Raw genomic sequence first — 13,430 nt, 5'->3', positions numbered from 1 at the left:
TAAATAAATAAATAAAGTAGATTAAAAAAAACAAGATCCAATTATATGTTGTCTATAAGAAACTCACTTTAAATGTAAAGACAAAGGGATGCCTGGATGGCTCAGCGGTTGAGCGTCTACCTTTGGCTCAGGGCCTGATCTCGGGTCAGGGGATCAAGTCCCACACCGGGCTCCTTATGAGGAGCCTGCTTCTCTCTCTGCCGACGTCTCTGCCTCTTGTGTTTCTCATGAATAAACAAATAAAATCTTCAAAAATAAATAATAAATAAATGTAAAGACACAGATAGTCTAAAAACTAAAAGGATAGATACAAATGTAATAGGAAAACACTAAGCAAAAGATAACTGGTGTAGCTGTATTAATATTAGACAAAGTAGGCTTCAAAACAAGGAAGACAATCAAAAATAAAGAGGACAGATGACCTAATGATAAAGGGTCAATTTTCAACAGTTGAGAATGAAAATAAAAAATGGGCAGAGGACATGAACAGACATTTCCCCAAAGAAGACATCCAACTGGCCAACAGACACACGAAAAGCTGCTCATCATCACTCATCATCAGGGAAAAGCAAATCAAAACCACAGTTAGAGGGATCCCTGGGTGGCGCAGCGGTTTGGCGCCTGCCTTTGACCCAGGGCGCGATCCTGGAGACCCGGGATCGAATCCCATGTCAGGCTCTCAGTGCATGGAGCCTGCTTCTCCCTCTGCCTGTGTCTCTGCCTCTCTCTCTCTCTCTGTGTGTGTGACTATCATAAATAAATAAAAATTTAAAAAAAAACCACAGTTTGATCTATCACCTCACACCTGTCAGGATGGCTAAAATCAACAACACAAGAAATAACAGGTGTTGGCAAGCACATAGAGAAAAAGGAACCCTCTTGCATTGTTGGTGGGAATGCAAATTAGTGCAATCACTCTGGAAAAGAATATAGAGGTTCTTCAAAAAGTTAAAAAATAGGATTACCCTATGATCCAGCAATCATAGTACTGAGTACTTATGCCAAATACAAAAACACTAATTCAAAAGGATACATGCACCACTGTGTTTATAACAGCACAATAGCCAATTGTAAACTATTATTTACAATAGCCAAGATAGGGAAGCACCCCAAGTGCCCATCAATTGATGAATGGATAAAGAAGACATGGTTTATATATACAATGGAATATTACTCAGGCACAAAAAATGAAATCTTACCATTTGCAATGACATGGATGGAACTAGAGAGTATAATGCTAAGCCAAATAAGTCAGAGAAAGACAAATACCATAGGATTTCACTTACATGTGGAATTTTTTTTCTTAAAGATTTTATTTATTTATTCATGAGAGACAGAGACAGAGAGAGAGAGACAGAGAGAGAGAGGGGCAGAGACACAGGCAGACAGGCAGAGGGAGAAGCAGGCTCCATGCAGGGAGCCCGATGTGGGACTCGATCCTGGGACTCCAGGATCACGCCCTGGCTGAAGGCGGCACTAAACCGCTGAGCCACCCGGGCTGCCCATATATGTAGAATTTTAAAAACAAAAGAATCAAGCAAGTTAAAAAAAGGAATTGAGCAAAGGTGGACAAAAGAGAGAGATACAAAACCAAGAAACAGACTCTTCACCATAGAGAACACACTGATGGCCACCAGAGGGGAGGTGAGGGGAGGAGTGAAATAGGTAATGGGAATTAAGAAGTGCACTTGTCATGATGAGCAGCGGGTATTGTATGGAATTGTTGAATCACTATTCATACACCTGAAGCTAATATAACACTGCATGTTAACTATACTGGAATTAAAATAGAAACTTTTAAAAAACCAAATGTTAACTTCATACAGAAACACCCTTACAAACACACCCAGAAAAAAAAAAGAAGAAGGGCACCAGGCTGGCTCAGTCAGAGGACCATGTGACTCTAGATCTTGAGGTTGTAGGTTCAAGCCCCATAGTGGGTGTAGAGATTACTTTAAAATAAAATCTTAAAGAAAGAAAGAATGCCCTCTTTAAAAAAAAAAAAAAAGGAAGAGCATTACCTAATGATAAAATGTCAATTCTCTACAATTGAGAACTCTCTTTTTTTAAAAGATTCTATTTATTCATTCATGAGAGACACAGAGAGAGGCAGAGACGCAAGCAGAGAGAGAAGCAGGCACCCCACAAGGAGCCCAATATGGGACTCGATCCTAGGTCTCAGGATCACGCCCCGAGCCAAAGGCAGATGCTCAACCACTGAGCCACCCAGGTGTCCCGAGAATTCTTTTTTTTTTCCTAAGGATTTATTTATTTTAGAGAGAGAGTGCAGTGGGGAGGGTCTGAGGAAGAGGGAGACAGAAACTCAAGCAGACTCCCCACTGAGTATGGATCCCAATGTGGGGCTCGATCACAGGACCCAAGATCATGATCTGAGCAGTAATCAAGAGTCAGATGCCAAATCAACTGAGCCACCCAGGCACCCCAACAATTGGAAATTCTTAACAGCCCTGAACGTATTTGTACCTAGCCATAGTATATCAAAATAAATGAGGCAAAAACTGACAGAACTACAAGGAAAAATAAATATACCGACCACTATAATTGGAGACTTCAACACCTTTTTGTCGGTAATTACAGGTCAAGTAGACAGAAAATCAGTACAAGTATAGAATGCACACGGGAGAAAGGAGAGGCTGAGAACCAGTGGAAGCCCTAAGAGTAACTAGAGCACGGTGTAGCGCTTGGCACTCACCTCTTCTAGGTTTCTCCGCAGGAAGAGAAGTCCACAGGAGCATTGAACATGTTCGGAGAAGCGCATCCATGCCGCACCAAGGGTGGGCTGTGGTGGGTGGGGCTGCACACTGGCTCTCTCTTCGGGTGAGAGTGTGCCATATACCTCTGAGGAGCGCCATGAGCTGACGGCCTCCAGCTACAGAACCTGGCAAGATCAGCTGCAGCATTCTTGACAAGACCACATGTCCTTTTGGAAAATTCTAGCCAATGACCAAGCACAGTGGCAGTACCAGGGCCTAGCCACTTCTGCCCAACATGGGAGCCTTCTAACAGGCGGTCTTTCCTCCAGAACTCCCCATTGGGTTGACCAAGACTTTGCCACATCTGCCTTGCAGCCTAGGGTAATTCTGCCCATTTCCCTGACTCCCCCATCCCTTGCACGTGCGCGTCAGATCCCCTTATGGTCTAAGGGCTTTCCCTGCCCATTCTTGCTCCCTGCCCTTGCTTCTTTCACAAGCATTGTCCCCAGTCAACATCTTGCATTCCTAACTCCCCATTAGCATCTGCTTCCTGGAGGACCCAAATTGGCACAATTAGCCACTCACCACTGCCATCCACTTTGGAGAAATTCTGCAGAAGACACTTAATCAAGCATTTCAAGAGTCTCTTCATTATGATCAAAATGTTTGCAGCAAGTTCCTCAGTTGATTTCAAAGCTAGGTAATTCAGACCATGAAAACCATTTAACACTCCAAACTCCTGTCTCCACCCAGGCGTATGTGCTACTGCTATATGGCTTTTGCCATCCTGGCATTTAGTTTCCCTCACGTGGCACAACACCAATGAAGCCTGTCGTAAATTTGGGTTGTTCAAAGTCAGTCCTCGTCACATTTACGATCATTCAGACTGAAGACTGGTTCTTCCTCCCAGAAAGACACAGATTTTTCTTAAAGCTCAAATAGTCAAGTGACAACTTTAACTTATGAAAGTCAGTGCAAAAGCAGTTATTTATAATCATCTCCTGTCTCTTCATAAAGCTGAAGGAAAAAAATTCTGAAGGTAACTGACAAGCATTAAGTGCCTCCCCTATATCTTCATGAGTAGCTCAGGTGGAGAGGGCTTCTCTGGGGACAACCGTGTGTAGATATGTTAGTCAGGGTAGATCAGTCTCTGCTATGGTAACAAAAAAAACCCGAGGGGTGCCTGCGTGGCTCCCTTGGTTAGGCGTCTGCCTTTGTCTCAGATCATGATCTCAGGGTCCTGGGATCAAGCCTAGCATCGGGCTCCCTGCTCAGCAGGGGGTCTGTTTCTCCCTCTGCCTCTGCGGCTCCCCCTACTTGTGCTCCCTCTTGCTCTCTCAAATAAATTAAAAAATCTTTTTAAAATAGCAGCCCAAGGGTACAAATCCTCTTCCACCTCTGCCCCAGGGTAACCCCTAGACTCATTATAATGCATTTGCTTTGTGGGTATAGCCCCCTCCGTGGGGAAAGGCTGCCATGCTGATTCCAATTCCCTACAAACCTTGCAGGGTCAGGGACACCTGGGTGGCTCAGCGGTTGAGCGACTGCCTTTGGTCCAGGGCGTGATCCTGGGGTCCCAGGATCGAGTCCCACATGGGGCTCCCTGCATGGAGTCTGCTTCTCCCTCTGCCTATGTCTCTTCCTCTGTGTGTGTGTGTGTCTCATGAATAAATAAATAAAATATTTTTTTTAAAAACCTTGTAGGGTGAGAAACTCTCCCTCCCAACCTGTGGGAGGAGCCCTGCAAGTGATTGGAAGCAGCCTCCATTAGAGACCACCTTGCCCTTGAGGCAAGACCCCACTCACAGAAAAGAAGAGGACCTCCGCCGTACGGCAGGGCAGCTGCCACCTCTGGTGCCTGCCTACTCTAGCTCCCTTACCTTGAAAGTGTACTGGCCTTAATAAAACTGCTTTCTGCTTTCACTTTGGGCACTGATCACTAATTTTTTTTAAGATTGATTTATTTATTTACTTATTTGAAAGAGAGAGAGCATTTGAGTGGGGTGGGGGTACAGACAGAGAGGGGGAGAGAATCCTCAAGCAGATTCTCCACTGAAAGCAGAACCAGTCATGGGGTTCAATCCCAGGACCCTGAGATCATGACCTGAGCCAAAAATCAAGAGTCAGATGCTCAATAGACTGAGCCACCCAGGCGCCTCTGATCCTTACTTCTTTATTACGTGGGTACTAAGAGTTGAGACACCATGCTTTTTGCACTGACACTAGGTCTTCAGATAGGTACTAGAGATGTACCACTCTATCACTTGGACCATCTCCTAGACTTGTAAAAATACTAGCAGCCAGGAAACTATAAGTATCATGGGACTACTGAAATTTGGATTACTAAGGTCTGGTAACGGGAGTTAATTATATTCCATTATGTGACAACATAATTCCTGATATAGAGTAAGTACTGGATAAATATTTGTGGAACAAATGAGTGATTGATGGACTGAATAAAAAAGGCTCACATATTTTAATATGAAACCTTCCTGCTTCAAACATCATCAAAACCTTTTTTAAAAAATTTATTTATTTATTTATTCATGAGAGACCTAGAAAGAGGCAGAGACATAGCAGAGGGAGAATCAGGCTCCCCACAGGGACCACAACACGGTACTTGATCACCCCAGGATTACAACTCGAGCCAAAGGCAGACACTCAACCACTGAGACACCAGGTGCCCATCAAAACTTTTGAAGCAGGGGCACTTGAGTGGTTCAGTCCATTAAGCATCTATCTGCCTTGGGCTCAGGTCATGATCCCGGAGTCTTGGGATCAAGCCCCATGGGGCTCCCTACTTAGCAAAGAGTCTGCATTTCCCTTTCTGTCTGCCCCTCCCCCCACCCTGGTCTTGCTCTAATATTTTTTTTAAAAAACTTTTTATTTTTTTAAAGATTTTATTCATGAGAGACAGAGAGAGAGAATGGCAGAGACGCAGGCAGAGGGAGAAGCAGGCTCCATGCAGGGAGCTTGATGTGGGACTCGATCCCGGGACTCCAGGATCATGACCTGGGCTGAAGGCAGGCGCCAAACCGCTGAGCCACCCAGGAATCCCCTAAAAAAAAAGTTTTGAAGCAAAATGGAAGGCTATTTGTGCATCACCTAAATACTGTGTGCCAAGGAATAAAAAAATGCAAAAGCCATAGAAGCCACATTTTATGGTGTTTATTTTTTTAAGTTTAAGTAATCTCTACACCCAACATGGGGCTCAAACCCACAACCCTGAGATCAGGAGTCACATGCACTTCCAACTGAGCCAGCCAAGTGTCCCTATGGTGTTTACATTTCATTGCAAAGGCTAGAGATGCTGAAGTCATTGTTGACTTGCCCACACTGCTGCAAAGACATGGTGGAAATGATGACTGGGGATAAAGCAAGTGGCTCTGTCAAATTCCAGTTCATTTTTGAACTCCAGATGTGGCTATACACATAAAATGGCAAATCGCCAATTCTGACAAGGCTAAATGTTTATTCACTGCAAATGGAGGAATCCATCGATCTTGTGAATTTAGCTAATCTTCTGCTATTTATCATACATGACATAAAAAACTTCATGAAGACATTGTGTTTTGTTAATCTTTGCTAAATTGTACAACTGACAGAGATCCCATTTGTCCCTCCCTTTTTCCCTTCCTGTAACTAACAATTGCAGAGCACTATGTGTCAACCAGCATTCCAGGCACAGGGGAGGAAAGAAAAGCAGCAGATGGGGAAAAATGCTATACAGAGAATTGAAATAGAGCAATGTGGCAGAGTGAACGGGGCCCTCTGTAGATTGGGTAGAGAAGCCTACACCATGAGAGGAGGTAATATTTCAGCTGATCTCTAAATGTCAAGAAGGAACCAGCTCTGCAAACATCTGGAGAAAGAACTCTCCAAGCAGAGGGAGCAGCTGCTAGAGCAATGGTTCTCAAAAGGAATGGCTCTGCCTTACAGGGGGCCTCTTGCAAGTTGGAGGTGGGGGTGTCACAACAATTGGGGTACTCTACTGGCATTTAGTGGGCAAAGGCCAGGGATGCTGCACATCTGCAATGCTCCAGAATGCCCATAGATCCTACCAGACACCAGTGGAGGTGGAAATGCTGTTAATAATGATCAGAGCTGAGAACTTAATTCTGCTTAACCCTCAAAGAAAAAGCGTGTTTTGCGCAGTGTTTCTGTACACAGAATTTTCCAAGGAATACAAGTACCATGCAAAGAGAAGGTAGGGGGCAGCCAGGGTGGCCCAGCAGTTTAGCGCCGCCTTCAGCCCAGGGTGTGATCCTGGAGACCCTGGATCGAGTCCCACGTCGGGCTCCCTGCATGGAACCTGCTTCTCCCTCTGCCTATGTCTCTGCCTCTCTGTGTCTTTCATGAATAAATAAAAATCTTTAAAAGAAAAAGAGAGCTGTTCAACATTTCAAAACCAACCCCTCCCCAAGGGCAAGGCAAATGTCAGAGAAAACACTGCACCAAATGGAAATGCTTCAGGGGAAAGTGATGGTGGACAAGAGGGTTTTTTAACTAATAAAAAGATTTTTTTTATTGGTAAAAAGACAAGAGAGGGGCAGAGCAAACAGTACTGTGGGGGAGGAAAAATGATCTCTGCCTTCCAGGATACTTCTAGCTGGACTAAGAATTGAACGGACAATGAGGCACAGTGACAGGAGATCAAATTTAATTTCATATGCAAAGGGAATCCACACATACATGAGATTCCAAGGACAGTCAGGCAACATGAAGTCATCCTGAACTAAGGAGAAGGGGAAAGGGGTCTGAGACTTCAAAGGGAAGGGAAGAATGAAAAAGAGCAAAGGTTTGGTGCACAAACGTTTACTGGTCCATCTAGAAACAATGGAACACAGAGAGGACTTTGATCAAACAGGCCTTGCTAAATTCCTCCCTGTCTACCACACCTCATGCATATTAGTGCAACGTAAGTATATCTGGTGATAGCTCCCTTCCAGGAGCAGACCCCCAGGCCAAATTCCTTCAGGCAGTTTTTTGGGGAAAGTGAAAGTTTATTCCTGAATTGTCTGGGCCTTGACTGTTTTCAGCTCAGCAGAATCTGCAATGCCAAAGTGGCACACCTTGGGGGCAGTGGGCCTTGGCCCCTACAACACAAAAGGGCACAGTCAGAAGTCAATCTCCCTGGCACCTCTGTTCCCAAGTCTCCCAGTTTCTTTTCCTACAGATAACCTGATTCACAGCTTTTTTGGATATCTCTCCAGAGGAATTTTATCACTTTTGCTTAAAAGGAGGGAAGGAAGGAAAGAGGGAAGGAAGGTAGGAAGGAGGGAAGGAAAGATTCAATAGTAAAAATTCAACTGATGGGATGCCTGGGTGGCTCAGCGGTTGAGCATCTGCCTTCGACTCAGGGCGTGATCCCACGGTCCTGGGATCAAGTCCCATATTGGGCTCCCCGTGGGGAGCCTGTTTCTCCCTCTGCCTATGTCTCTGCCTCTCTCTCTGTGTCTCTCATGAATAAATTAATTAAATAATTTTTAAAAATTCAACTGAATAAATTTATTTTTTAAGATTATATTTATTTATTTGAGAGAGAGAGCACACAAGCAGTGGGGAGGGGTAGATGGAGAAGCAGACTCCTCACCCAGCAGGGAGCCTGATATGGAACTTGATCCCAGGACCTTGAGACCATGACCTGAGCAAAAAGCAGAGGTTTAACCCAGGTGTCCTCAACTGAGTTAACTTAAAGGCCAAATTGGCTTTATCCAGCGATTTGTGAATTGGGCAGTATCCCATCTAGCAAACAGTAAGGAGCTCCCCTGAGCAGCCAAAAAGAAAAGTTTTCTTCAAGATGGGGGTCGGGCAGGGTGGTATTATTAGCAAAGAATGCATTGTTTTAAGCAAGGTGGCCCTCCTAAGGGGCATGGAAGGCTCCATCAGCCGATTACCCACTAATGCTGACCAGAAAAATTCCAGGCTGTCTGGTTAAAGATCACATTTCTGGGAGAAGCTGGGAAGCTGCAGTTAGATTAGATACTAAGTTCTGGTGAGGTTTAGCATTAAGTAGCTCCATTTTTTTTTACCTTTTTTTAAAATTTTTATTTATTTATGATAGAGAGAGAGAGAGAGAGAGAGAGGCAAAGACACAGGCAGAGGGAGAAGCAGGCTCCATGCACCGGGAACCCGATGTGGGATTCGATCCGGGGTCTCCAGGATCGCGCCCTGGGCCAAAGGCAGGCACCAAACCGCTGCGCCACCCAGGGATCCCAAGTAACTCCATTTTTAACATAAGGAAGGAACAAAGGGAGGGAGGGGAAAAACCCATGTAAACGAATATTTGAGCATTAAAAAAATGCAAGGAAGGATGCACACGTGTGCACCAAGCTCTTACCACTGGTTTCCTCAGAGCATATGCAAGGGGACTTAACCCTCTTTAATACGCTTCTGTACTGTGTATGGTAGGTATATACTACTTTTGTAATTTGCGAAATTCCATAAGGCTAAAGAATAAAAGATAAATTAAGAGAGTAGGAATCAGCCAACATTGGTATGATTATAGCAAGATAAACTATAATCTGAGAAACATCAGCAAGTCAAACTGAGGTAATATAGTGATAAAAAAAGAAAAACAAGTGCAAATTGGTGTCACTGGCCCCCTATGACAGCATGCCAACATTTAACTACAGTTTCCACCTGTAATTAATAGTCAGTCTGAAACGTGCTGATCAGCACTAGTAATCTGCATGATAAACACCCCACCATTCCCTTCCCCTAAAAAAGAAAATGTCTTGGCCTACAATGATCCTTTCTTTTGCTAATAACTTCTTGCCCTACCACCCTCCTGCCCAGAACAACCTTTTATTTTGTATAGTTCCTCTGAGCATCTCTACTTGCCACAGTGAATGCTGCTCCATTCAAGAATCACTTAAGAAAGCCAAAGAGATCTCCAGGGGCATCTGGGTAGCTCAGTAGGCTAAGCATCCAACTCCTGATTTCGGTTCACGTCATGATCTCAGGGTCTTGAGATCAAGCCACACATTGGGCATGGAGTGCTTAAGATTCTCTCTCTCTGCTGCTCATACCCTTGTGCAGGTTCTCTCTCTCAAAAAAAAAAAAAAAAGGAATGAAAGAAAGCCGATTAGATTTTCAAAATTATTCGGTTGAATTTTTTTTCACAGTACAATGGAGAAAAGATATCATATAGAAGAGAAAGCAAAAAATGACAGTTGTTGAATTTAAAACTCTTAGCATCTCCCAGGGCCTGACCAGGGTGACAGGAGGCTGCCTATTGCCTTTCATCAGCCAGCCACCTTTCTCCTTATGTTAAATGACTGTTTTACTAACTGCCCCCTTTTTAAATGTTTATTTTAAAGTAATCTCTACACCCAACATGGGGCTGGAACTTACAACCCCAAGATCAGGAGTCGCATGCTGTACCGACTAAGCCTGCCAGGTGCCCCCTGCCTCACTTTTTAAAAGCAATTATACATTTATTCTCAGCTGCCTTTTCCAAAGTTGTGGGTCCTTAACCAGTTGTGTGTCTTCACAGACTTTTCACCAAATGTGCAAAAGCAGCAGTAAGGTTAGCCTGAGTCTACAAGGCACAGTCCAAATACGGGACACAGTCAGGAATTGATTTATGTTTAAGATCAATATACATAATGCTCCCAATGGTTAGTAAATGAATGCGGCTCTGGTTGAGTAAAATATTAATGCACCTCATTCTGTTAGCGTTCTATCACGAAAAGATAGAAGGTGACAAATATACACCTTGCTATTACTCGTTTTACCATTCAACGTACCTGTAGTGAAAAAAATATGTACATTTTTACCTTCTAGGTTAAAATAAACCATCAGTGGGGCACCTCGGTGGCTCATTTGGTTTAGCGTCCACTTTGGGCTCATGTCATGATCCCAGGGTCCTGGGATCGAGCCCTGTGTTGGGCTCCCAGCTCAGCTGGAAGCCTACTTCTCCCTCTCCCTCTGCCCCTCCCCCTCCACTCATGCCCTGTCTGGCTTTCTCTCACTCAAATAAATAAATAAAATCTTTTTAAAAAATATTTTAAAAAAAAAACAAATAAACCATCAGCTCAGGATTTCTCCTGGCCCACAGCTATGAAACAGAAAAGCAGTTTTTCTTGCCTCTGGCTCATCTGAGCATCTCATTCCTGCCAAGGACACAAAAAATGGCAGTGTAAAGAAAAGCATGTCCGTCCCCTGTCGCCAGGACGGGTACAGCTGACACCCTCACACAAGCTGCCTCAAGACAAAACAAAAACCACTGGGTTGAGCCAATCTTCATACAATGGAGTTATCGCATCAACTGTGCCATTCTCAGGGCAGAGCACCCTGAAAGAACTTGAGGGACAAAGCGCCACTTGAAAGTTTCCTTACTGTTGTCCCCCCACGTTAGGTTCAAGGCCTCTCTCTTCAAGTCCTCGGTCATAATCCTCCTTTCTCTGGCCTCCCTCGGCCGTGAGGTTAGCTGATGGTAAGACAGGAGAAGTCACAAAATAAGAAAAGTGTTCTGGGGCGCCTGAGTGGCTCAGTGGTTGAGCGTCTGCCTTCAGCTCAGGTCGTGATCCCAGGGTCCTGGGATCCCTGTAGGGAGCCTGCTTCTCCCTCTACCTATGTCTCTGCCTCTGTCTCTCTGCATCTCTCATGAATAAGTAAATAAAATCTTTTTTTACAAAAAGCTTATAGAACTATTTGAGTTTTTAGAACTACATACATGTATAAATAAGTTTGATAAAAAGACAAAAAAGATAATCAGAGGCACATTAAAGCCCCTTTTAGAAAAGGCTTCTTGAATACTTTCCTCCATCCTCCCAACTCAGGTTGGGGTCCCTCTTCTGTGCTCCCCACAACATCCTGTGCTCAATTCCATCAGAGCATTTAGCATACTATACTAGGGGCACCCCTGGGTGGCTCAGTGGTTGAGTGTCTGCCTTTAGCTCAGGTCGTGATCCCAAGGTCCTGGGATTGAGTCCTGCATCGGGCTCCCCCCAGGGATCCTGCCTGCTTCTCCCTCTGCTTATGGCTCTACCTCTCTCTGTGTGTCTCTTATGAACAAATAAATAAAATCTTAAAGAGAGAGAGAGAGAGCGTTCTCCAGTCTCTGAGAGCAGAGCAAGGCTTTGTGAGCAGAGCAAGCCCTCTCAATCAAGGCCCTATGATGCCTTTTAGAAAAGGCTCCTTTATCGTCCCACCTGTTAGTAAATTGTGGGAAATAACTATACAAGTGTGAAAGCAACTGTGTACCTGAATGTTTTATCCTCACAGATTGCCAACCGACCCTTTCCTTTGCATTGTTATTATGAACATGGCTTTACAAAAAGAGACAGGGAGACACTTGGAAGTCTTCTTGAACTTGGCATAAATCTTCTTGGATTCTGGCCAAATTCCTTTCAGCCCTTCTGTGCCTCCATTGTCCTCTCAGGCTAACAGAGCCACTGAAGATGTCCCTACTTGAGTTATACTCTGCAGTCACAATGGATGCGTAGTTGTTAGTTGGCACAAAATTGACCTAGATTTGAATCCTGGATGCCCCTAGCAGCTACGAGCTAGAGAGCTTGGAGCTAGAGTAGGTCAAGCTCGCTGTTTTGGTTTCCTCTTCTGCAAAATAGTAGCTAATCATAGCTAACACGTACATGTCATGCTGTAGGCACCAAGGGCAGGCGGTTCCAAGATGGGCCACTCTGGCAATGTGGACTGTATTGAGCTGAGGCAATCACAACCACAGGAGCTCAGGAGAAACTTTTGCCCCTCCCATAACTATACAAAAGAGTCTAAATTCGGGGTCTTTTCCAGGATAAAGGTTATTACCAGAGATAAATCTTATCTGAGTGACACATCTGTCTGGCAGGGCAAACATCTCATTGCCAAGTATCTGCTCTTCTTTTTAAGATTTTATTCATTAATTTGACAGAGAAAGAGACAGAAAGTGAGGGAGCACACGCAGAGGGAGGAGCAGCCAGAGGGAGAGGGAGAAGCAGGCCCCTGTGGAGCACGGACCCCATGCAGGGTTCCATCCCAGGACCAGGGGAGCATGACCTGAGCCAAAGGCAGCCATTCAACCCACTGAGCCACCCAGGTGCCCCCAAAATCTTCTCTTCTTATTGTCCTGTGAAGTGCATTCCCCTGTGAAGTCCCAGACCCCTACCCCCTTTCTCCTTAGTCCAGGATTACATATATACCTTGTCTTGCCCGACCGTCTTTGGAATTTCCACGCCTGTGATTTTCTCCTGTTAATCTGTCTCATGTCAATTTGATACTTAATCAGTGTGGAAGGACACGGAAGGGAACTGCAAATTCTTGCTGCCCAAGGGTGCTTCCCTGTGTCATTGCTCATTTAATCCCTACAACCACCCCCTGGAGGAAGAAACTATAGATGAGGGACTGAGGCGGAGAGAGAGGTTGGAGTGACCTCCCTAGGGTCACACAGCTGGTGAGCTGCAGAGCCAAGATGCTAAGGCAGGTTCCAGAGTCCAGGCCACACCTCCAGCCTCTCCAAACGAGGGCAGTAAATGAGGACATACCTATTAAGGGCTCCTTTGAGGATTAAATGAGATAATGCACAGGAAGCTCGACGTTTTGACAAGTGTGATAGGGAGCAGGCCTGTATGACAGGTTTCTTTTCCCCTCTGCACTGCGCAACTGGCACGGCCTCTTCTTGGGGCAGAATATAAGAGGTCGGAGGGAGGAGGGGCCCCGCCCGGCCGGGGAAGGAAGAGGGCGAGGTGGAATGTGGAAAGGGAGAAGGGAGAA

Source organism: Canis aureus, chromosome X (assembly GCF_053574225.1).
Source record: "Canis aureus isolate CA01 chromosome X, VMU_Caureus_v.1.0, whole genome shotgun sequence".
Classification (NCBI taxonomy): Eukaryota; Metazoa; Chordata; class Mammalia; order Carnivora; family Canidae; genus Canis; species Canis aureus.
Note: the sequence above shows the minus strand (reverse complement) of the source record.